Here is a 27520-nt window from a genome sequence, read left to right on the forward strand (position 1 = left end):
GCTTTAATAATTATGCAATAATATTAACTTTAAATACAAAATATTAGGTTCAACTTAATTTGTTGATATAATACATTTAATTAAATCATCGTTTCAGTTTTTTCAGTGTAGGCAAACTCAACTCAATAGAGTGCATTCTGATGTTGCATCTATCTACCCTAATATACCGCAGATTTCATAGTGCCCCACCCAGGCAGATACTAAGAGACCTAAATCAAACACACCCACGACGGTGGTAACCACCAAAAGGTGCAAGGTGGTTGTTTGGCTAACATGCTAAATGCTAAATTGCTCGTGTTGGGCCCCTGTGGGACTTTTAGCTCAAATTAGGAGGGAGGCTTTCCCGCTTTTTGTGACGGTAATCTCCAATGTGTCTGCAGTCATTAAAAGTCCAACATGTTTGAAAACGTTGAGACTTGCAGGGGGACAGAGGGGCTGAATGGACTGGTTGTAATTGTGTACAGGGAATAAACGAGCAAAGAAGCCAACTTGGAGCAAATTGAGGAGGACTGCGAGGCTCACAGAATGAAGATCAGACCGGTGAGTAGGCTTCACTAACAAATGTATTTATTGATTTATTTGCTGTAACGCCATATCGTCTCTCATTGCTGTTTGTGGTTGCAGCTGCATCATAGTCATGTTTCTGTAGTGTTTGCTTTGGTAATATTTCATTGTGCTGTTGATTCTTTAAAAAGCTTCAGGTTATGTATGTCCATTGCTCTTTTTATTTGTTGTCGATTATTGTCTAAATGTTGTCCTCTTTTTGGGTTAATTCCGATAAGGCTACTAGAGAAACGTGGTTGTATATTTATAATTGAGTCAGTTGTACACACAGGCTGCAAATTTGCTTTTGAAATCGGCTTTTCTTGTTGAGAGATGTGATGTTGTCTACACTGACTGTTATTGCAATATAATTTGTAGCCTAAAGGTGTTATTTATTTAAGCCTCATGCATTATCACATTGGAACATGAAATTACTGTTGTTGATTTTGCTGCAGACTCTCAGGCTTTGCTGGTATAAAATGATAGCCTACTCATGGTTGCTCATTCAAAACAGTTAATTTGACAGCTCTGTAATATAGCCTACATACTGACACCCTCCCAAACTGACTCAGTTGTTATGTCCGCAGCATTAAGTTTGATAGCATTACCTCTAAACTCATCAACAACATCATAAAATATGCTAACAATTCTTGGCAGGTTAATACAAAGCCACCATGTCACATTTAATCACTACCGTATGTTGATGCATAACTGATGTTACTTAATTCAAGTCTGGGGTCAACCATTTTAGAACACGCCAGGGTTTTCTATCCAACATTAAAATGGCTCATCAATACTATTGCCATCACAGTAGTACATCCGGGGTGTTTCTCAATCGCGAGTACGCTTGCTTGGTAGCACATGTCTGCCGAGCATCTTGCTTCAGAAGCGAGTCAAGAATACTTCCTGACATTCGGAAAACAAAGAGTGGAACACGCTAGCAAGTGTGCAGGTGTGCGTCATATGAGAGGCCCCGCCTTACATCTTCCGCCACAGATTTGGGGAAATTGGTCCGTGCGCAAAGCATTGTGGGGATTTTAAGACCGCGAAGTCTACTCATGTGCACACTCGATATTTCTCCAAACGGAGTACGCCGGGCTCGGTAGATTTCCAAGTATACTGGAGATTGGAACAGTACTTCGGCGGCACACGATGACGTAGTATGCTTGAAATAGTGGCTCTGAAGCAGCTTTACTCGCGATTGAGAAACACCCACAATCTAGCCATGTTTGTCTTCAGCTTCGTGCGGCCATCTGTGTTTGTCAGCGAGGTGCCGTTTCAGTGAAGGTCTGTCAGAGCTACAAATACACAGCTGCAAATCTGCATCGAGTTCCTGGCCCTTTATCACCAATACACACCTGCTGCAGCTGCACCCACCTGCCCACAGTGGAGTGAAATCCAAGAAAAGCCTCATTTTATTACCATCTGCTTTGGGGGAAGTTATTTAAATCTCACTGATTTGGAGGCTGATCTGCTTTCGAATAGCGTTTAATAGCATGTGTTGGAGTGCAAGTGTTCACAATCCTGCATGTGTTTTCTGTGTCTATTTACGCCTGCTTGCACGTGGGTGGGTGGACGTGTCTTGTAATGAGGTTGTTGTCTTCCCTTGGCTACACTTTCGCCTAATTAACCTTTTGCTTGAAGTAAGTATTCAGCAAGAGGCTACTTTTGTATTTTTTCCGCTGTGCACAAGCAGCATAAAACATAAAAAGAGCAGCATCACACAATCTACACCAAAGATCAAATATAAGAAATACAGAGAACACAGATAAAAGAGAGATAATACAAATGAGTTGTCTTTGGACCTGTTGAGGCAGACAGAGGCAGCCTTTACCTTTCCTAAGTGAGGATGAATTAGACCACGTGGAGAGGAGAGCAAAGGCTTGGCTCCCATCCTGCGGGTTGATGGAAGAGAGCTATGAACTCTGGGAAATGAGGATCTAAACAGGCAGTAGATCACCCGACCCACCGGCTCCGTCTCTATCAGACACTCTGACACTGTCTCTCTCTCTCTGACTGAAACACCCAGACACACACTTATGCTCACACCGCATACCGTCAATATCTAGATTAATCTCTGAGGGTGGAATCAATCAACTGGCCCTGGAGACTTGAAGGTGCTGCTGAAAGAGAGAGATATGTCCAGGTGCTTTGGAGAGATCTCAGCTAAAAATCTATACCCCTCCATCTTTCCTTATGGATATGACAGGGTGTAAGTTTCATAGAGATATTGTCGCCGTTGCTGACACATTGATGAACAGTTTTGGGACAAACTGTAAGAATGGTGTTGGCAGGATGGGTGATACATGTAGGGGGGGGTAATTGTCTATTCCCTTGACCTTTAGCTAAACCCCTCACCATGAACAGTAATCCAATCATAGCTCCAGTGGTGTCGACTTGTAGTATTTCCAAAACCAAATACACTTGAGAAAACTATAAGGAAGTGTAAGAATGTCGGGCTAACTAGCTTACGTGTAAAAGAGTACTTTAAAGGTCAACGGCTGTATCATTAATTTTGGAGTCTTTGGGGTTGCTGGTACACTATAGGTACAGCTGATTTAAAAACCAGCCAGTAACTAAATCTGTGACAAAATGTATGGCTAAATAAGGAGCCTACTTTGGGCTAAAATAGTCTGTATTCTTGGACAGTTTAAAAACTTTAAAAGCCTACAGATTTTGACTGCAAATCTGGCACTGTTATGATTGTAACCTGCATTATGTTTTTATGGGCTCTATTGTTTTATACAAGATTTCTGAAAAAGATATAATAAAAACGTATAAGTTCCACATCATTCTGACAACTCCTTTCTGTAAATCTGTATCTAAAGTACTTATAGGTGACCCTGCGCTTAGAGTACAGTCAGTGTGCTGCATCGCTTTTGACCAAGCTGTCCTTAAGATTGAGTGCTTCGATTTGGATGAAACCATCCAGAAGAGGTTTTGCTTCAGCCAGAGGGGAAAGTGTCTCGGAGGAGCTCTCCATCATCCCCTACAGCCACTTTCTCAGGTTAATGGATTAAGAAAATACTCTTTTCTCTCTGAGAGGCCGGAGGTTGTGGTTTCAGTACATCTAACAATTGATGGTTGGAGAAAAAGATTGGGGAGGCCAGTAGTTGTGCATGTTTCTGTACATCTTTGCAGATAGACTGTGACAGAACATTGAACCACCTTTGTAGAAATGGCTTTTACACAGACAGCCACATTAAACTGTCAGAAATGTACAGACAGTTGTGAACAAACTCTTTCTGATGCATAAATTCCCCTTGAGACACTGTGACGTGGAGAATCAGTGCGGACTGACATCAGAGGTTTAGTGCAGGGAAGTTTTACAGCAGTATAACAATGGAGGAGGAGGTCCCCTTTTTTGGACCTGTGAAGCCAACGAGCTCATAAACACAGCTTTAGTGACTAAACTATGATTGATTTATCTAGACTCTCAAAATAATTGATTCTCTCTGGGGAGAGATCATAATCAAAAGTAAACACAGCTTGGTAATTTTGTCAAGTGAACCATGCTGACACTTTGATCCACGCATATCTAATCCGTGCTCCAAAACAGCCATCTCCATCTAAATGATCCCCTGTATTATCATCAATATTAATATTAAGTCTCATCTCTTGTCTGTCCGCATCTTTGATATTTATCAAGCTTTATTTCATGCAGACGGAAGCCCATTAGCTGCAGACAGTTTCAGGTTCACATGTTGACATAATTGGATGCAGCTCATGATATAAATAACCGTCCTTGACCCGTGTGTGTGCCTTTTTAGAGATCTTCACTAATGGGGATGTGCTGTGAGGGCAGTGGAATAATGATAAAGCACCACCGGCATACAGTGATGCCACCAGAATAATATATTTCTCCTCATGGTTTTATCACATTGTGTTCATTTTTTTAATGTTTTTCCTTGTACCTACATCTAGAATCCAGATTTTGAAAGCTTTGATAACAGCTCACTATGCAACTAAGTCTTATAACACATGGGAAATAAAATGATTATTTTAAAGCTCCTTTAATTAATATTTTAGACCATCAGAAAAGACTCAGCCAACTCTGCAGTTCCCCTCTTTCAGTTGATAGTTTTCACAAATGTTCTTTTAATTCGCTCTCACTGCTGGTTGATTTTAAGGAAAAAGCTATGATAAACCTACGTTAGGTACATTATTAACTGTCTTCTCGCGGTGTTGAGGCAATGGTTTGGTAAAACATAAGCAATGGTCTGCATACTGTGGCTCCCTTAATTCCAATGTATAGGCTGGAGCTAACATTGGCCCAATGATTGTGTTGTGTATGGCTCCTGGTAAATAAACAAAATCATGTAAGAAAATAGAATAAGGTATTTTGTAGTCCATAATGAAGATTCAACCTTTATTTACATTTGTATGCATTGAGATTGAGTGCTGCACATTTTAAAACATGTATTGAGTAGATGGTTAAAATGTGATTTTGTATGTTTCATATATAGGGTCTAGGGCTGTGCAATTAATTGTATTTTAATCGCAATTACGAAAACAACATAATCGAAAAAAACGATTATTTAGCTTTGCTAGGTTGTGACAGTGCACTAGAACATATTTGATCTAATTAATTTGAGTCTAATTTATTTTTATTTATCATATTTATATATGTTTAGTAGCTTGTAGAAGTGCGCTCCAAAATATTTGTTGACCTTGTTTATTGGTATTTATTATTTTGATATTATTTATTTAAATGTATCATTTATTTAATTTATTTGTGTATTGGTTTTTCAGTTGAATTATACGTTCAGGGTAATCAACAGTTAAAAAGATACTGTTCAAATTATTATTTGTTTTAAAGTTCAATAAATGGATGTTTTCAAAGTCAATGAATAATGTTATTTAATAATCGTGATATCAATTTATTGACCAAAATAATCGTGATTATGCCACACACACACACACACACACACACACACACACACACACACACACACACACACACACACACACTCTACTGGTCTAACTGCGTTGTGTGCTTTCTCTCACATGTCATGATAGAAAGGGATTTGTGCTGCAGCAGAAAGAAATCTTAGATGTAGATTTTCTGTTAGTGGGATGTTTAGCCAGGATTTTAATAATAAAATTCAAAATTAGGCCATCTATTTTTGTCTTTCTAGAGGATAAGCATTTCAGCTGCTTCTTTCCACAAAGTTTGTGTTTTCTTCGGTTGCATATGCACTCAACAGCTTCAACATGACATCAAAATTCATAGTCTGCAAGTGCTGGCAACATTAAAGTAGAATGTAAATCAGTGATCACACAAAACCATCATTTTTCTTTTGCATTAATAGTCTTTTCTCTCCCTCTCTCTCTCTTCCAAGACACTCACAGCAGGATCCCTCAGAGAGTGGATCATGTTGTTATCCTCAGGCCCCACACAGCTTCACATTAATACCCCCCCACCACCACCCATACCTTTGATGTCCTATAAATTGCAAAACCCCTCATTTTGATTAAAATGAACCTGGTCCTGAAGATTATTCCCGCCTGCTGCATGTCTGACTCTATTGACTCTGAGTTAAATAGGTCTGTATAGAGATTTCTCACAGCAGTGTGCAGCCGCTTGTGGGCAGCTCCTGTCCCCTCTCCAGCTCTACAGTACCGCTCTGATGAAATAATATCACAGTGTAATGTAAACTGTGTGTGGAGAAAAGGCCATCAGGTCACATGTGGTTCAGCTGGCTTTGAACCAGTTCTAAATCTTCTGTCCGCTCCACTTGCAAGCACATCCACAGGGTGGAGAGCTGGCCTCTTTCATCAGCAAGCTGACATTTCACCACAGCCAACATTAAAATGTCATGTATCTAATAACACTCTGGGTCGGGTAAAACTGTGTACACTGTTAGATTGCTTTTAGATAGTAAAGATACCGAGGAAGGAGGAGGTTGCATGGTGTTCTTTATACTAATGAGGGACATTCAGGGCTTTGATCAGACCGCTGTGATGTGTGGATGATATTTTCGGGGTCTAATTTTCAGATTGACTGAATATGTTCAACATCAGAGTATGCGAGGGAGTACAAAAAATGCCTCAGTGAAGATTTCATTGATTTAAAACATCACAACTAAAACTCGAACCAGAGACAAGTTGACAAGTTGAAGGACTCAAAAATGAATACATTTGCTGAAAAATGAAAGTTTTTCTTTCTTTCTTCAGCAAATCATTCATCAATGAAAATTCAAGGTCTCTTGACCATGTGTAATCTGTATCTGTCCTCTTCTATACACAAAAGCCTTTGATTCACAGCACCACCTCATGACTAGTCAAAACCAAGCAGCAACCTCGAGTGCAGGGGTATTCAACTAAAATTCAACGAGGTCCAGTTAGAGAAAATGTCCCCATGCAAAGGTCCGGGACATCAAAATGTCTAACTTGCTTTATGAATTAGTGTGATATATATTGAAGTAGCCTGTAGCTTTATCAACGTCTGCATGTAATCAACAACTGACTGCCAATCAAATAAAGAAAGTACAATTCAAAAACAACAATATTTATTGTCAATTAACATTGAACTATACAGTAAATACTGTGGATATGTGTAATGTTCCTCTCTGGCTGTATTTAAAAATAAAATAGAGAAAATAAATAAAATAGCTTTGTTAACCGTTTCACATCATGACTTAACAGTTTCAGCCGATTATAGAACATATCAGTCTTTACACATCATAACAATTGAACAGTTTTAAAGTTTCTCTTTCTTTCCCTCTTATATTGCAGTCCCTCAACTCACTTTGTTTTGTTCAGTGCGAGAATTCAGCTGGAGCTTGTCCTGCCAGGAGTTCAAATCTGGGCTGAAATGGTGTCAGGGCCATTCTCATACACACATGCAGGTGCTCATTGGTTAGCCTCGGTTAGCCTGCCCTGGAACGATATTTAGTTTTAATTTTGATCCTGGTGGACTGATCATATTGGGCTCTGAGACTGCTTATTTTTTGTGACCTCAGTTCTGACTTGAGAGGGAATGTTTGGTCAAACACTTTGTGTTTTGTCTCATAGTGGCGTTTTGGCACTTTTAATCAGGGTTGGGAGGGTTACTTTGTAAATGTAATCGGTTACTGAATACTGAATACATGGCTCTGAAAGTAATCCGAATACAGTTAGAGTTACTTGTCTTAAAAAAGTAACGTATTCAGATTACTTTTAGAATACTTTTGGAATACTATATTTTTCCATAACAGATGGGTATGTTTTGGTGAACAGGAGACACTTATTTTACTGTTTTAATGGCTTATCAAGAGCACAACTCAAACACAACATCTTGGTGTCATTCTGGACAGCTCCCTCTCATCTGCACCCCACATAAAAAACATCACCCGGACTGCATTATTTGTACTCTCTTAAACCTTTCCTTAGAATATGTTATGAATTGTCAGGTGTCCTTGGGTGCTTTGAAAGGCGCCCCTAAATAGAATGAATTATCATTATTATTTATTATCTGAAACGATGTAATAACTTTTAAAACTGTTTCCAGTCACTTGCCCCATGCATTCAGCAGCAGCAGGCCATTCACTTTGATTTGATCCCGTTATGAAATGTCATCATTTCGACAATAAAGAAATGCTACATAAATGTTATCTTGCACATTTTATCGAACCATCTCCGTTTCTATATATTTTAAAAGAGATCTCTCTCTCTGATCTGCGTGCGGGGGCGGGGCCTCACAGACATGCTACAGCGCTGTGCAGTGTGCACACAGTTCTGCTGGTAATGAATATTACATTTTATGAGGAAACTTTTCCACCAATAATTCCAATAAGTATTCCAAAATGTATTCACTTCAGGTTTACGAAAGTAACTGTAATCAGATTACTCGTTTTTCAAATATAACGCGAGCTGAATACAGTTACTTGATTTATGTATTCTGCTTTTAATGAGCGCCACGGTCTCTGAACAAATGAGACACACTGGTTCTGTGCTCCCAGTGGGCAGGATGAACATGAATGAGTCTGTCCACTCAGGGTTAAAGGCTCTGTTCTCACTGTCCACTTTCCTCTTCTTGGAGAGCGCCATGTGTAATTATTTGTCTCTCCCTGTCTGCCGCTAACACGCCTGTTCACTCTCCTCTCCGTCTTCTCTGCCTGTATCGCTAATTATTCTCTTCACTCACTTTCCTCTCCGTCTTCTCTCTGCCGCGCTCTCGTCTCTTCTTCTGTGTTTCTCTCCCTGTATCGCTCACTCGTCTCTTTCGCCCCCTGTCGGCGGCGGTTAAAATAGAATCGCCCAGTCAAAATTGAAATCCCCTATTAATGTATTGATTATAGGTCTGGGTCCGGATCCGGACCGCGGTCCGCCTGTTGCCGACCCCTGCTCTAGTGCTAACATTTCCCCTATATACTGAAGTGGCAAAAATGTAATTTCCTCAAATGGCCACTTGACTTCAAAAGAAACTCTATCGACAAAGACTCCCTCGTTTAAATGCCCAACCTTACAGCCTGGTAAAAAGAAACTGCTCTGGTCTCTAAAGCTTATTTCCACATTCATGACAACTATGTGATGACACATTTGATATGATTCACCAGTTTTACTCATTTAGGCTAAAACGTTTGCATGATTAGCGGTGAAGGGGGGGGGGGTGCCAGTCGCTGGTCGCTCACCAGGTGTCTGCTCTGCTGTATCTCTTTGGGAAACCTACCTCCGTGAACGATCCACCTCTTTGCCTATTTTTGGATTACCTGGGAGTTTAGCGGAGGTACATTTTAAACGCAATTTAAAATGTACATTGACACTTAAGAATCCTATGGGTGATTTCATAGTGACTATACAGTCATGTTTTACATAGTCTTTGGTCAAAACGCTTTAAAATGTGCTCTTAACCGTTCAGGTAGTGCTCCCCCTGATTTCCCTCTTCTTTCTTGTCTCGGATGGCCCCGAGGTCTAACAGTTTGTTCTCACAGCTCTAGGCTGTTAATCCCAGCTGCCTCCCATCTCTTCGCTGCGCTGTTTGCTTGTCTTGTCAGACCTTCTCCTCTTCTGCTCAGCACTCTGGAGCTCTTAAATTCTCCTTTGTTCCACCCAAACTGCAGATGGGTGATTGAAAACTCTGTAGCCGCTTTGGTCTGATTGTCCACATTCCACACAGCTGGTAGAGGAGGCGCTAGACAAGTGCATGCCTCCAGATTAAAACAATGTTTGAGAACACTTTATGCACCAAATCAAAGGCTGACTTCATTTTTAAACTGGACACACACTCATTTACATATATGCACACTGAATATGCAAATGTGAAGAAGAAAGAAGAAACTGAAGTCCTAGTTGATTCAGTGACAACCTTTTTATTGGTGGTAACATTTAAATAGGTCAAATACTGCAGGTCCAAAAAACTGTTGGGCCAGCAAAACAAACTATTTTCTTTAAATAAAAAAAGGCATCCAATCACTGGCCTCTTGTAAAAAGGTGATCTAATTTGTATGCCCCATAAGGCATCAGTCTGCAAACATTGAAAGTGAGTGTCATTGGTTTTCTTGTTGAGAATTTGGAGGTGTGCAGTCGTGTCTTTTCGGCCGTGCCGACACCATCCGCTCCCGATTTAACATGTTGCAACCTTGTTGCTCCCGATTCAACATCTTGAATCGAGAGACTGTCGGCAAAAGAAATCACTCCGATTGGCTGTTCAGCTTAGCGAATCAGTGCACTAGAAGCGAAACGGAAGTGAAGAAAACGCACACAGACGGCTATTATTTTTCATTTTCCAGTACCGCACTAAACATGTTTTCGATCATAAGTCGTTATGTGAAACAGTCTGTGATGGACGAGAGTGAAAATGGAACGCACGCTATTTGTTGTTTGTATATATCACACAGTCTGGGTGTTTCTCAATGTCGAGTACGCTTGCTTGGTAGCACATGTCTTCCGAGTCACTTGCTTCAGAAGCGAGGCAAGAATACTTCCTGGCATTCGGAAAACTAAGGCCCAATCCCAAACCACTCCCTCGACCCTACCCCTCCCTCCGTGACGGAGTGAACTCCGTCTGTAGCCACACTCGCAGCTCAACGAGGCTCCCTCCTGTCAGATGGAGGGAGTAAATACAGCGGCAAGCTTTGGGACGGCCTCCCCTCTCTCCGGCAGAAACAGGAAATGCCGTAACTGTATGTAACAACGGTTTCAAATCAGCATCTCTTAGACAAAAAATGTAAATTAATACTTTTTCTGTAAAGCTCTTTTAGTTTTAAACCTGATGTTTATAAGCTTCTTAGTTTTTGCAACAGTCTGTAAATATACACAACTTTATAATAAAATGCACACATTTACCTTTATCTAGACTAAACACAGGTACGATCCTAAGTTAAACAAATATGAGGTTATCATGAGGTTGTTAACATCGCAGTTTATCAGTGGATGTTTGCTGGAACTACTTTTTAACAGCGTGTTTCCTGACGGACCCACACAGTGTGACTCCGGTCAGGTAGAGACCGGTCTCAAGTCAGCACCGCTGCAGACTCGCTGTTTGAGGGCTTGATAGCCCACTCCCCCTCCACACAGCTCCACACTCGTTGGTTTGGAACAGCACTTAATGTGGCGGACCCTCCGCGCAAACGGAGAGGTAGTGTGTAGGGGGCGGTTTGGGATTGGGCCAAAGAGTGGAACAGGCTAGCAAGTGTGCAGGTGTGCGTCATATGAGAGGCCCCGCCTTACATTTTCCGCCACACATTTGAGGAAATTGGTCTGTGCGCAAAGCATTGTGGGGATTTTAAGACCGCGGAGTCTACACATGTGCAGCCTCGAAATTTCTCCAAACGAAGTACGCCGGGCTCGGTAGAATTCCAAGGAGCCTGGACATTGGAACAGTACTTCGGCGGCACTCGATGACATAGTATGCTTGAAATAGTGGCTCTGGAGCAGCTTTACTCGAGATTGAGAAACACGCTCTTGTCTTCCGGTTGACTATTTTGAATGACGAATACACACTACCACCGCCTGCTGGTAAGGAGAGTTATTGCCACTCACGTCGGCTGAAGTCTTTGCAGTGTGTTCCAGTGCGACTTTTTGGCCAAGACGCAGGAGACGTGAGGCGACACAACAATCGGGTCTGTCGGGACGTGTTCTTTGGTGTCAGTTTGGTGTGTCAGGGCCTTAACAGCTCACTCTGACTCTTTCATCACTGCCTGACTCTTCTGCTGTCAAAAAATACCAAAAATGAATTGTTTTGTGGGCCATTGATTCACCTAATTTGACCTTTTCAAACAATAACACTTGTGGTTTATTTGACTTGATGCTTGATAGATGCTGACATTTATTGATAATCCTGTGGGATTATTGTAGGATGAGATGACTGTCAGTGTGACGCTGTTATTGGCAGTTGGCCAATTAGGGCTAGATCTGAGCTGTTCAAGTGAAGGAAGTAGCATTCAGAAACTTAAATATAATCCCTTTAGTTTAAGTAAAAGTTTATTTTATTATGATTAGACCTACCAAACTCCTTGATTAGACATGTTCATCTTGTTTGTGTCAAAGGGCCCATTATCAATAGAACCATCATTTCAGTTGAGTTTATTTGTTGAATTTCGTGATGCTGCAATTTGGCCTATACAGTAGATCATTGGTTCCAGTGTCTTATTACTTTAGCGTGGTGCAAATTGACTGAGTGAGTCAGTCAAAGATGAGTGTGTGACTCGGCTTATCAGTACGCCTGTCTGTGTGCATTTTCTGTAAGTGAATTCATGTGTGCATAAATATGACTTTCTCTGCAACTTTTATGCTCTTCTTAAGGACAGGCGACAGTAATTGACTATATGTCCACTCTAAAGCAGCCTTCAATTCTCTGATTTACACAATGCATAATGCAAACTGTATATTTCCCCCCCCATAGCTGAGCAAACCACAGATAGCGTGAGCATAAATCAAATCCCAAAGGATGCAGAGGCTATTTCTAGAGAGAGGTTAAAGGCGAGTCCTCTAAGACAGGGGTTCCCAACCTTTATTGTGCCAAGGACCGGCAGATACATTAAAAAAAAATCGCGGACCGGTTGTCAATTTTAACTGATTTTAATATTTACTCACCACCAGCAGGTAGCAACAGAGGCTAATTGTATGTAACAGCCTGAACAAATACTAGAACAATATGCATCCAAAACATATTAACAAAGTTTAAAAAAGAACCGGTGTCATTTTTTGGTTTTTCGGAAAACCAAAAAACCGACGTTATTCAGTTTTTAAACCAAAACGGGAAAACAGATAAATTAACGTTTTGGTTTTGTTTGTATGATTTACGGATAATCCATTGAATGCTGGGAAAACGAGGAGAAGCCGCATTATGAACACTGGCATTTGTTTTCAGAAGATATTATGATAGTGTCGTTCGTTCCGGTGCACTCCGACAGCATTAGCACTACATCGAGATTAAGATTAAACTAATTTATTTTGGGAACAGCCGCATATATGGAGTTAGCCATATGTGTGTAAATTACTGTTCATAAACATTTGAAAACAAATGCCGGTGTCGGACAGACACAAACACACCGAACACACAGAGCTGAGCTGAGCAGAGCACATACACACACACATCATGCGCCTTGGTGACTGACTGGACATCTCCTTCATAAAACTAATAAAAGGGGGAGTAATCGGGCAGTTCGATGTGTGTAGATGTGTGTGTATAGGTGTGTGTGGTTAACACGTAGCAGCCTGCAGTCACTCTTAAGCTGTTCTGATGAAGTTAAACACAGTCATACTGGTGCTGCACTTCTCAGAAGCGGAGTATACGTGCCGCTGCCTCCGGATGCTGCAGCCGTTTTAAGAAGTGAAGGAGGGTTTCCTTCTATAAAGCAGCTGCGGGCAGCAGATCGTGAGAGTCCCGGACATTAATTCATAGATCAAGGCAGACTGGTTTACTCTTCTGTTTTGCCAATCCGGTGCTTAAACAAATAGCTCTACACCCCTGGCCGACATGTCCTTAAAATGAAGTCCGAGTTTGAAATATATCTCAAATAATGTATGCACCACCATTTCCCCACATAAACATAACAGTCTGCAATCAAACGGTTGTCTCCTGTGCGCTCTTCTTCCTACTTGGCGCACCGGTAACATGCTCGTGCGCACCTTATAAGGCTGAGCCGCCGAATCCCTCATCATAAAAGCCATTTTCAACGGTTTTCTGGTGAAAGATGAACTAGCTACTGGATGAAATAATATGACTGGTGGCATAGGTGCGAAAATTAAACACTTTTTGAAAAAATATTATGATAAAATATTTTTATATATTTATAATTCTGCAAATATTACGATAAACTCACAGCTATTTCGCGGCCCGGCAGTAACACCTCTGCGGCCCGGTACCGGTCCGCGGACCGGGGGTTGGGAACCCCTGCTCTAAGAGACAGATTTCCTGTAGGAATACGGGAAGATCAAGCATACATAAAAGCTAAAGAGGGAATTAAATATTTACTTGTTCTTCACATGAGACAATTAAGCTTCCTGTACTTATGTGGTAGAGAAAAAAAAGTAAAATTGTACATTTTTTACCCCAAGTACTCAATTTAGCAGCAAACCATTCAACCTTTGAAACTATAATACATTTAAATTCCCCAAAAAGAATAAAGAGAAGTCATGCTTTTAGCACTGTATTCAAGCTCGTACCATAAATATAAAATAAGGAAAAAATTGCTTTAAATAAATTCTTATTAGAGACTATATTTCACATAAATGTAATTCCTGACCAGTCAAGGAACATTAGCTTTATTATTGCATTAATGAGGGCAACATGTGCTGTTAGCGCCGCAGAGAGAACAGCTTGGGGTGAGGTCATTCACTTACTCCCAGGGCCATGCTGAGAGGTCATGTTTGTTTAGTGCTGTTAGTGTGTGTACTCGTGTAGTCGTGACTTGTGTGTGCATGTACCTGTTTATGTAATACTCCAATGTTCTAATTTGATGTTAGCCCATGTATACGCCTCAGGGATGAAGCCCTATTTTCACGTTTCTGTAGATTAGACGTGATGCTGCTTGCATCACGTTTAAAAGGCAGCTGTAGGAATTGAAGCCTGTAAAAGGATTCCCAACCTGATGCCTCGAGGTCACAGCCCTGTCGTACATTTCTAGCTCATGCCTGACACTCACCTGCTACCTGGGTTTAGCTCCATGTTGCCTGTGGCGACTCTGTCTAAGGTGGAAAGACTTCTCCCCACTGTATTCTGTCTAAATCCCCTGTTTCCTACCTTATTTTCCTCAGTAAATCACATATCATGACAGTTCCCTACCTCTCAAAAGTATGTTGTTTCTTTTATGCCGAACGCTCTTTTATTACATATTTCTATGCAAGCATGCTGATGTTGTAAAAACAACTGGAACTCGGTTATTGTAATTTGGCTCTCTGATTTGGCGCACTCAGCATCCCTGCCAACATGTGCAGCTGCAGCAGTGGCTGTGGCACACATCTCGAGGAGGCAATAAAGGTTCCTATGATGCCATTTATTTTTTTATTTCCTTCAGATCAGTTTAGATGGCTTGTTCTCTAGATATCCTGACTCCCCACACTTCAAGGGGTTCAAGTGTATTCTGCTGCCGAAAACTGTAAACTGTTGAGGGAAGTAAAAGCAACAGTAAAAAGTGCCGCAGGGACATTTTCAAAAGACAGTTCAACTGGGTAGAGATGGCAAATCCGGATCCTTTTACGGACTCAGGGTCTTCTGAGTCAGTCATTGAAGAGATCCGGATCATACGAGTCATTTGAGTCATATGAGTCAGCATGACCAAGACCGTAGAAATCCTATCGGTGAAACCGAAAAGTTGTTGCATTTCACGAGCATATTATTATTCCATATATTTTGAATATATATATATATTTGTATATATATATATATATATAATATCTGCATGTATATTTTCTATTTCGACATGTATATTTTATATTTTATATTTTATTTTTATTTCTATTCTTGTATATTTTGTAGTTTTGTTTTATTGTAAAATGCCTTTTATGCTGCTGTAACAACAACAATTTCCCAATTTGGGATCAATAAAGTACTATCTATCAATCTATCTATTAAACTGACGTTATATTAACCTCCGCTACACAGTGTATTTTGCTTTAATAAAAAATGTTGATCACAAAAAAAAGGGTTATTTTGCGATTTGGCAAATCTGAGTCTGCTGTTGACTCGTGCATGAGGACGAGTCTGCTGGATCTCTGGATCTGCTGCTATATACGGCTCCGAGTCCGCACGAGTCTGCTCTGCTGTGTGTTGCACAGTGAGTCAGGATTTGCGAATCTGAGTCTGCTGTGGACTCGTGCATGACGACGAGTCTGCTGGATCTCTGGATCTGCTGCTATATGGTTACGGCTCCGAGTCCGCACGAGTCTGATCCGCTGTGTGTTGCACAGCGAGTCAGGATTTGCGAATCTGCGAATCTGCGAGTCTGCTGTTGACTCGTGCATAATATAGCGCGGGAGCCGGGTGCTGGAGGAGGGGCTATGCTCGTGCACATGACGAGTATGGATCGCTGGATCTGCTATGCTATTACGGTTAGGAGCCGTCGGCTCCTCTGAGTCCCCACGAGTCTGCAGGAAGTTTCACTGATCCGCGTCCCCTCCCCTGAGCCAAACGATCACTTCTGGCAGGCAGCTATCCTGTATACTTGCTAAAGGGTAGGCAGATGGACTGGGGTACGTTGTAATGTGATTTTACATGTTATAAAGAGAGTAGCGAGTGACGCAATTTATAGTTTTAATTTGTACGTCACACCAAGTGTGGGACTCAAGGACTCGGGTTAATGGAGAGGGGAGACTCGTCACGACCAGCTCATTTCTAGGATCCGGGTTAATGATCCGGATGAATCAGGACTCGCCCATCTCTACAACTGGGAAGAAAAATATAAGTTATTACCAAAGAATACCCCAAAAACGTATCTGTGTACACCTGCCAACTTTTGTACCAAATCTTCAAATGTGATATAAACTGCCTTATGAAAACCCGTGGTGAATGGGATTTATACAACTTTTAATTACAGTTGGTAACTACCCCAAAATGAGACAAACAATGTCCTAAACTCCCCTGCACGCAAAAATGATGCGACTGATGAATGAGTCTTGCAAACACAGATGCCACGCAACATTAGTCCGGAGCACAACTGTTTACTTTTCTCAAAAAGCCTCAAATCATGATTTATTGAATAGCTCCGTAGCATCTGCAAGCATGACTGAGGATCTGGGATGAAACTGATTCCTTGTAATCAGAGGAAATGATGTTCCTTCATTTCAATGAAGTCGGGCAGTCAATGTAATTTACGACACAATTTCTAACATACTGTAATCTGTGTGTGTATGTGTTTGTGTGTACGTGGTATGTTGTGTGTCCGTGCATTAGTTCTAGTTGCTTCTGACCAGCTTGTGTCAGCGAGGAAAAGCCTGTTTATAACTAATCCTGTCGACCGTGGAATTTCCCACGGGCCAGAAGATGCTCTGAGCATCACCAATGAGCTCATACTGATGTTATATGCAGTTCAGGATAGATGATGGCACTGTATGAAAAAGGGTGTCACAGGGAGTGTGATGGTTACAAACGTAAGTGGCAGTCTAAAATATATAAGCAAAGAGCAAGGAAATATTGAGTAAAAGAGAGAAACGCAAATGTTTCCATGGCTTAAAGACGGGGAGTGGCAGAAAAATAGGAAAAAGTGACACACAAAATCCTCACAGCTTATCCTGCATAAGCAAAATGTAGAGTTTAAATATGTCTCTGTGTTTACAACTCCTGTCAATATTATATTGTGCTTCATAAAGCAATGATTGCAAGATTAAAAAGACCAGAATCACACGTTTTGTTGCTGCACAGAAATTATGCGTGGACTATTTCCTCCAGAATGCAGTTCAGGCTTTTTGAGGATTGGTGAGAGAAAGTGTGTTTGTTTGTTTGCATAATATACAGAAAGGCAAACTGCTATCTTAAACTGTGAGCGTGTCAGGTTTACACATAACAAAGACAAGATTTCATGTGGGGATTAAAAAGTCGGAGGTCATTTTCTTTAGTGTGCTCTTTATTCAACATTTATATTCAATCCCAAATGTTCTCTTCATTATCTGCGGCTGCCTCTAACCGAAAGCCTCCGCATTACGTTAATTGAGTTTACTCTGTGTCATGCATAGAAAAATGTGCTCAGACGGCTTTAAAGGTCATGTTGTTTGCTTCACTTGTTTTTGCATAATGATGCTTTCAATGTGCTCAAATCCCTCATACAAACATCTCTACAGACACAGACAGTCCATACAAACATATAAACATGGCACATTCGAGAGAATACGCTCATGGAGGATCATACTGTTGTTCAGTCTTACAGTACATTGCTGGAAAACCTTGATTTTCCCATTAAGCCATTTTTTCTCATTTAAAGTGGACCTATCATGCTATATTTGAATAATATAGTGTAGGACCATACCTATATCAGGCATATTTATACTTTTTTTCTTCAAAATACCAAACAGATCATGCATTTTAGCCATGCCTCATTTCGCTCAATTTGCACTTTTTTAGCCCTGTTTTTGTAAGGGCTGATTCTGTGAGAACAGCACCACCTACAGGCCTGGCATATGTACTACAGCGTCTCCAGCGCTTTCGAACGGCAATGGCCGTGGCTGTCTCCTCCTGATTGGTGGAGTTGGCCCAATAGCCGTAGCGCCACCGTCCTGACGTCAGGACAGTGTTCAAATCTGGATCAGTTTTTATCAGATCCGTTGCAGCCCCTTTTTTAGAGATTTGGGTATGGAGGAAAATAGAGAGGGTTGTGTTTTCTGACACTTGGTGAGTTCCCTGGAACACCGGGGACACATATTCATGTATACAAGACGTACAAAAGTGCATTTAGCATGATAGGTCCCCTTTAAGTAGCCAAGTAAATGGAAGATCAATATGAAATCAGTCCTTCTATTTGAAGCCTATATTCTTTCACCTCTTCTTTACTATAACCTAACATTCGCAATCAGTAATCTGCTTTATTTCTAAAACACAAAAAAAAAAAGTATGATCCACACTCATACATTATTGACTTGTTTTTGTTAATGACAGGAAGGCTTAGAGAGAAAAGATGATTGTCATTACTGGCATCATTTTCTGGTATAATCATAAACTTTGTTACATGTAGGTTTATGGACTGTGTTGGGGTTGCATGGAAAATGGCTTCATCATTAAAAAATGTGAGGAAATGTTGTGTGATGTTGTTGTTTGCTTATTAGTGCTTATTATGGAGCTGTCCAATTAAGATGTATCATAAAAGAGGTCAAACTGACTCACACAGACCCTGCAGAAATGTTGCTTTGCTGTTGGGGTTTAGATGGAGAGGACAGTATGTTGATCACCTGGGTAGCAGACACAAGGTATTTTGAAACAACATTTTAGGGCTGCTCGATTATGGCAAAAATCATAATCTCGATTATTTGGGTCAATAATTGATATCACGATTATTAAAAACGATTATCCATTTACTTTGAAAACATCCATTTATTGAAAAAAATAAGTGAACAGTATGTTTTTAACAGTTGATTACCCTGAACTTTAAGTATAATTCAACTGAAAAACCAATTAAAAAAAAAAAGAATAATCGTTTTATTTCGATTAATGTATGTTGTTTCCAAAATTGTTGCAAGCCAAAATCGTAATTGCGATTTAAAATACGATTAATTGAGCAGCCCTACAACCTTTATAGTAGGCCAAAGGGAACCAAACTCAATTTGTATTGTTTTGTTTCTTTGGGTTTTAAAGGCTACATAAGTTGCAACCAAATAAACAAACTGTCTATTGTGCATGGGTTTAGGAATCAACACAAAAAGGTATTATACTCACAACTTGGGATTTCACAAGAATTCATGTTTCTGTACCAACCCAAAGCTGAACCGTGGCAAAACGTGATGACACAACAGTACCACAGGGCTCGAGAATAACGCTGTCCTGTTGTCCTGGAGGAAATAGAACATGTGTGTGGGAAGAATCTCTATTTACTAAGATTTGAACATTTAGTAGAATTTAATTATAAAGCTATCATGATGTGTATAAATATACTTTTGTAAAAAATATATACTTAGTAAATACAGTAGTTTTAAAAGAGATGTTTTCACAGCAACATAATATAGATTTAAGAGATGTTTTCGAGCAATCAAACGGTAATAAAGTGTATATTAAAGTGTATTTATTTTTTTGTTTTTTTACCGTGGTGTTCGATTGAGTATTGAGAAAAAATGTTGAGGAATTTTCTTGGTATCGATATCGTCTTCTTAATTGATGGTATTGTGACATCCCTACTCCCATGGCACCAGCACACATCCTCACATGCTGTTTGCACACTGACACGGAGTCAGCTGTTATCCTAAACTTTCTAAGATGCTCTAAGATCACCCAGCGTGCCAGCTCAAATCCTGCCTAAGCTGACTTATTGACCTTCGTGCCAACAGGAGTTTGATTCTAGTGGACGCTTTACCTCTGATTTATTTTGACATGATTTTGTTCCCTTCCTTTTCTCTCTGCCTCATTTACCATGTGTTCTTTCTGCCTGTCTCTCTCTCGCTCGGATACATCCTTTTCCAACGTAGTGAAAACAACTATCTCCACCAACCGTAGGGGGTTTTCTTCGAAGGGATTAGATGCTTAAACTGTCAGAGGGAAGAGGATGCTGGATGTAAGGGATGCTGGGGGTGAAGGGGTGGAAACTGCCTCTAGGTTCTGATCCTGAGTCTGCAGGTGTCTGTTTAAGCAGGAGGAAAAGCTCTGCCTCATGCTGTTAGAGAGGTGAAGAGAGGCAGCTGCCCTCCAGGCCCTGGAAATCAGAAACAGCTTTTAAATGTCAGACCTCCATGCCCTGGCTTTGCTTTTTAATCCAAAATGAATCATAAAAAGGTTATGTAGAAATACCACAGAGTGAAGAACTGCTGTACCAGTGTGTTGGCCGACATAGGATGACTCTGCCTGAGCAGCAGAACTGTAATTCCCTTTTGTTTTAATAGTAAGACGCATTGAAATAAAATTTGACCCAAAGTGCCTCTTTAGTCCGAGCTTAATGAGGCGTCCCAGCCCAGTGGCTTCAGCTATCAGGCGCTCTTTGGTTTGTGCTGCTGAGATGTTTGTGGTTTCTGTTCAATCCCTAATACAATGTTGGTCCAATGATCCCTTTATGCACTGTTACAACTCTCATACCCACACTGCTGTCTCTTGCCATTTGAATGATTGTAGCAGCTATTAAATTGTCTAAGTGTGCGTGTCAGAGAGCAAAAGAGAGAGTCACTTTTCACTTTTTGTATCCACTATACGCAGTTTTAAATAACTTTCTGGACCAATGAGAAGTCGACACCACAGAGTGAGTCTGCAGCAGCTCCTGTTGGTCGGGACAGACGTTTCTCAGCAGCTATACATTGTCATAAAACACAAATATTCATGAGCCTGATGAGAGGGAATGTGATTTGAAAGTTGCAGTTTAATAAATCACCAACGATTTCATACACTTACTCTAAAAATGGATTTTCACATAATAGCAGAGAAGCCAGTGGTCCAAAGCTGCTGTCAAGTTGGGAAATCAATCAAATCCTTCACTCCTACATTTTTTAGTACTCTACCGTTCTGTGCTTGATAAAATGTATGCAGTTATTTTACCTATGTTATTTTAATTTGCAAATGGGAGGAAAATGTATCATTCCGGACAGGAAACCACATACTCTACTCTAGATTCATCGTTCAAAAGGCTTTAACTAATAGGGCAGTACCCAGCCATATTATTTTTTATTATTAATAGCTAAATTAAAGCGGACCTTTTATATTGTATTTATGCCGGCAGATTAATCTTAATGCAAGTGTTTTAGTTATCTAATTGAGACCAAATCTAAATCAGGGATGAGTGTTTCCCACAGATCTGAAATATACTTGTGGTGGTAGCCGAGAACGGGGGGGGGATCATTGTTCACTAGTTAATCGATCGCAGATGGCGTCGTGCTCGCGGACGGATAAACTCAAATTAAACCTAAATGGGTCGCGAAATATACTTTGGCGGCCCGCCCAATAAAGTCTATGTGTGGGAAACCCTGAATGATGTCGATTCTTTGCAGCCGATAAACAATCACTAACTGCTTCTAATGGCCAAGCAAAGGTTTTACACTCTGTATTTGAAAAAAGGAGTTCATAACGTGAAGTTAATGTGAAGGTATAAAATGCTAAGATGTGTGTAAATCGAATTGGCATCACTATTTTTTAAACGCCTCTATTGTTTTCTTTGACAAAGTACATAAAAAACGTGTATAGCAAATGACTGTCTTCCTCTGAAACTATGAAAATCATCCAACCGGCAGATGTAGAAATGTAGCAGTAGTTTGTTTTAGTGCTAGTTTTTTCCCCCCCGCATATGTAGAGACTTCCTCAGTCCAAAATACGATCTTTAGTAATTGTCACGTCTTATCCTCTCCACCCTCGCTCTCTCCTCATCAGAGACTCCTGTTGACTCTGATTGTTTTCAAGGGCATCTGAAATCAATAAAAGTTAGAACAGCGTCTCTTATTACTTATTACGTTTCCACAACTTGACAGCAGCTCGCCCGATAAGACACACACCCACACACACACACACACACACTAATAAGCACCTCGAGGTCTCCTTCATGTTTGAGCGACCACAGAAATTATGTGCTGATGACACCTAAACAGATTGTGTAATTACTTTTGCCCTGGTGGCCCTGGCCTGCAACAGAGAATTCTGAGTCCTAAAGCACGTTATTATATCCGGAATGTTCCTGGTTGGTGCGTGTTTGGATGCAGCTGACATTTATGATCCTGCAGTGCAACGTAAATGCAAGTTCAGCTTCCAGAAGGGGGGGGGCCTGACAGGGTCAAAGATTGCAGGTGGAGCTGGGAGCGTAGCCTTTCCTCACTCTGAGACCCCTCCTGGGCTCATTTGTTCTGTTGAAAGCCGGCAGCCAAAGGTCATCTTTTTTTTTTAATCTGGGGACTACATGTTTAACATCATGCCATGTAAAAAAAAAAAATGCATTCCACTGACAAGGTGGTACATTCAGGGAACCCTCAGGGGAGGTTGGACTCTATGGCTAAAATGATTAATGTTGACACGCTTAAATAAACTAGTTTCTAATTTGCTCTTATTGTTCCTTCAGGCCCATGCTGGCTTAGGGCACTTTGGGACAAAAATACTGCATTTTGTCCTCACCTGCTATAGAGAAGAAAAAGGAAAGAAGTAAAAGACTGAAAAGGTAAAGAATGGCTCTTAATGCTGTCCTTTTTAGTATTGATATAAGGCTTTTTAAACAACAGGTCAGACTTGTTTTTAATAAGTGTCATATCAACGTTAGTTACTGAGCAATGAGTCCTCTGACATGGATAGCTAATCATTGCACTGCTGCTGTTCTCTTAAGAAGACGACTTAATTGTAATTGTATAGCAACATTCAAATGTTGTGGTCTAAGAGTGAGCAGGTGGTATTAGTGGCACAATCCCACCTGAGGAGAGAAATGGCTGCAAACAGTTTCATATCAAACAGTTTGTCACATGTTGGAAATGTGATTTATCAGAAACCCAAAACTGATAGAAAGCAGCCTTTTGCCTACAGCTGCAAAGTCAAGGTGCATACTGCCACCTACTGTACGCTTTATGATGTTTACATTTGATGTAAACAATTCCAATATGATTTAATGGAAGTTTATTAGAGTAGTCAATGCAAGCATTCAACATTATATTTTTCGTAAAATTAAAGCATTATTACTGCAGCAAAAACATAATTTTGACAACTTGTAGGTAATATTTTAATGTTATAGCTGTTCCCAGTTTTGTTGAAGTTATACATTTTTGTATGCTGTTGTGTTAGTAAAACCCACAAAATTATTCAACAGCTTATATGTTTAATCTGTTAAATTTAAGTTTAAAGTGTTCATAGATTCACATAAAAAAAGGACAAGAATTAGATACACGATGTACAAACCTGTGATATCACAAATGTGAAGCCAATCATGTTCCAGTATGCATTGGAGAAGTTTTTTAAACTTTAAAGGCCCGGACACACCAGCACGATTTTGGGAGTCAGAGGCCGTCAGAGGCAGTCGGGCATTCGCGGTGCCCTACTCAGGTTTGTGTGTCCCGCACCGTCGTCTCTTTACACCTTTTCACACCTCCCGACGCCAGAGAAAGTCGGCCCAAGCAATCACTCTGATTGGCTGTTCACACTACCGCTGCCTGCTGGTAAGGACAGTTATTGCCACTCGTCGACTGAAGTATTTGCGGTGTGTTCGTAGGCGGGCGGCGTAGGCGGGCGGCGTAGCCGACGCAGGCGACGAAGCTGACGTAAAAGTCGGGACGCCTTCGGTACGCGTTCTTTGGTCTCAGGTGGGTGTGTAGCGGCCTTTAGACTTGTAATGCAAACCGCAAACTTGTAATGCAAACCGCTTTTACACCTGGGATCCACCAGGTAGGCTACATCTTTCATATGTAAATCCTTTGTTTAAAGCTGTTGTCATTGTTGAGGGACAAGCGTTACCCTCACGTTCCTCTCCCCTGTTCCTCTTCACTTTCCCAACATTGTTCGTGTCTCAGTCTCACACCGTCTCTGGTTTAAGTCGCTCAGTGAAGGATTAGTCCGGTGAGGATTTGCCACAAAGGTAGACTTCTTTCACGCATCAAATCATGTTCACAAAGCATGCTGGCCTCTGAGGGATGTTGCTCCGTCCTGACGGTTTATTGAGCTGGGAAACACATGTCTCCTGTCTCTGTATTTCCCTCCAGGCATTATACTCTGACGAGACCTCTCTGGTGACTTCACAGCGTTCATTTTTCTGATGTAACAAGCATCAAACGCACAAAAATTGCAACAAGGAAACATTAATGACAAGTGCCATATTTATGTCAATCATACAATACAAAAGTCACATGCATGTAAAGTAAAAGTGTTTTAAGAAAAGTTATTCCTGGTGTGAAATCCACAGGCTTTGTTCTGTGGGAAATGGCTTTGTGGGTTTAGTTAAGCTAATCAAGGCTTCAGCAGTCTGAGACGGATGTTTAATGAGACTGCAGTTCATTTTAGTACAAAATGCTCTTTCCCGGGCTGAGCTTCATGGAAAGATAGTCAATCGTACCTGTATTTGAAACTGTATTGTCTACTCTAGGCAATGCAAGTTTATTTAAATGGCACATTTGCATGAAAGGGAAGGCCATTCAATTACAATTCTAAGAGTCATGGTTTAAACCAACAAAAAGCATACAAGATTAAATTAAGCTAAAATGGATCAAGTCCGATATGAAATACAAGAAAAAATGTACAGTGCAGTGAAAGAAATTATTTAATTTGAAAGAAAACAAATAATGTTTTCTGAGAGTTTGTTCCAGGTACAGTATATGCTGCATAAAAAACAAAAGGCTGTTTCTAATGTATTTCAACCTATTAGTTGTCGATTTGTAAAAATGTTATTCTGGCTTACACGTTGTAGAGCCTCGTATGATATTTGTAAAATTAGACCACAACATGTACCTTGATTTATGCGGATGCTGGGAGGTGCAGCTGCCTAACATTGGTGTGTTTGTTTTATTTTGCAGGCTATGTTTACAGTGCCTGTGCTGTTTGCATGTATACATTTGAACTTTGGGACGAGTTACATTACTTTTTGGGCCACAGTGTATTATTTGACGCACCTGCCTAAGACTTTGCCTTACAGTAAATCATCCCTTTTTAAAATGTAAGTAACTCAAGGAGAGTGGTCAGTGTGCCAAACTCTCCTCCTACATAATGGCTGTGGATCATGTGGACTGATCATGGCATCAGGGCAACAGATGTCAAATGGAAACCCCTTTTATTCTTAGATAAAACACATAGTTCAAAGTCCAAAGACAGAATTGCACTTCTGACATGTTTGCCCCTGAGCCAGCAGTCGTTTCCACAACCTGCCTGCTTTTGTTGTTGAGTTGCTACTCAGTAGTATGTATCTAATACCTAATATATATATATCATTCCAATAACTTGTATATAGACTCATACTGCACTATTCCACATCATAACTTTATTTCATTTTTATAACTATTATTATTTTTGTATTGCTCTTGCTCTTATTGTTATTATGTTATGTTATTATGTTGCATTGTTGGAGAAGCCTGTGACATAAGATTTTCAACTGCATAATTACTCTGTAGCTATGTCAGATTGACAATAAAGAACCTTGAACCTTGAACCTTGAGTTCATAACAATGTCGATGAGAAATCAATTCCCATGTGGATGCAGGTATAGAGCCAGAGTCTACTTATCATCAATGATCTGTAGAGAAAAGTGTTAAAAATCTACAAAGAAACACTTCCTTTTATTTTTAGACCCAAGAAAGACTGTTCTGAAGTGAGAGCTGTAATGATCCAGTGTTGCTTTCTACTGAGAGGGCATGCTCCTGGAAGCACAAGAGGATATTGACCATGTCTCTGTGTCTCCATTTGTCCTTGACAAAGAGAAACTAAGAAAGGATGAACAGCGGCAAGAGTTTCACACAGACCAATCGATAGTGTAGTGGACTTCGCCCTCATGGGGTTCATATAGAGAGGAAAGGATTGATGCAGACAGACCAGCTTAGCACACAGTCAAATGTTATTTTTAAGAACTTTTTTATGCCTGTGGTATTCGATAATTCACCAATGCATCCCCTGTAGTAAAATCAATAAATAAATACATTTGACATACATCATGCAGGCTCTCACCGCTGATGGTTTATTCCACCTTTCACCTTCCCTCCTGGGAGTAAGTATATAGGCATAACTGAGATAAGGTTTGTGAGACTTCCAATGAATCTTTAATGTGCAAAGATGTTTCATTTCCCTCCAGTGACGACTCCTCTGCACTCAAGTTCAAGTGAAGTGCAATTACTTTATTTTCTCCCTGGGGCCAAGAACACATACAATACGTCTTTATTTATTTCCCGTATCATATTGACACAACACGTTTTTATCATTTTTTCTCCACCTACTGCAGCAGCACTTAGGCTGTAAAAGATTCTCGCTGTCTTCCTCTGTTAGGAGAACCTGTAAAATGGACAAAGATACTCTTCTATCCCGAGGGAAGTTGCTAATTTTGGAGCGTTGCAGGCAAAAGAAAACAAGCCGTCTCCTACATGAAAGGCTTCATGAATATTTATAAGTGATGATCACAGTGGACTATTATAATCATTACACCTCTCTTCATGCGAGAAATGTAGAGCCTGCACACTTGCAGAGCTCCAAATGAGAGATGTCTTAAACCTCAGCCTCGATGCGCTGCTTCATTTATTTCGGTAAATAAGCAGAAAAAGGATTATTTTCTGACTCCATGAATAACTGTGAAGATGCCTGCCATTTTGCAGCATATTTCATCATCATCTGTGTGACGTTTAAATGAACATTTTGAGAAATGCTCCGAGAGCAGTTTGCCACAACATTTTTCGAGCTCTGTAAAATAGTTGAATTCATTAGTGACGGGAATTGATAACATTTTATTTTTAACATTGCTATTATTGAATCTGCTTATTTGTGGATTCCCTTATTGATTTCTGATCCATTTCCTGAATGGGGAAAAGGTGGGCCTACAAAGGCTTTGAGCGTCAGTGCAGCTGAGGCAAAACACATTTGAATGTTTTTAAAATCTACTGTTTGACAATGAAATTACAGACATTATAAAACTAACACATGAAGCCAAGTTATAGACTGTTTCTACCTCTCTGCAATGACTCCTTCTTGCAAGTTTCCAGTTTTACGCCATGGCGTCTGAGTTTTTGCGATACCCAAGTGTGAGAAAATCATGCTGATAATGATAAAAGGAATTGACAGCATCCAAGGCATCATTTCTCAATGTCATTTGGAATGGAAGGATTTTAAGTATACCTCTATTATTCCCTATATTACAGACCGAGTTGAACACTAAGTAGAGTATAATAAATAGCTTTGATAAAGCCTTTTCTCTGCTTAGATAAACATTGTGATGTAATGAGTGTCCTGCTTTGCCAACTTAAGATGTTTTAAATCGGCCTTGGCCCTCAGTTCTGTTATTAA

At 40.4% G+C, this 27520-nt stretch overlaps 1 protein-coding gene across 1 annotated transcript in view; it reads left to right on the forward strand.

Annotated features, from left to right (window-relative positions):
* Nucleotides 1–425: 425 nt before the first annotated feature.
* pmt (phosphoethanolamine methyltransferase) overlaps nt 426–27520 on the forward strand; it is a 48927-nt gene continuing 21832 nt past the window's right edge. Inside the window, exon 1 of the mRNA XM_034137045.1 lies at nt 426–540. The gene's annotated coding sequence lies outside the window, so the exon portion shown is untranslated. The remainder of the gene's footprint in view (nt 541–27520) is intronic.

Source organism: Trematomus bernacchii, unplaced genomic scaffold (genome assembly GCF_902827165.1).
Source record: "Trematomus bernacchii unplaced genomic scaffold, fTreBer1.1, whole genome shotgun sequence".
Lineage (NCBI taxonomy): Eukaryota > Metazoa > Chordata > Actinopteri > Perciformes > Nototheniidae > Trematomus > Trematomus bernacchii.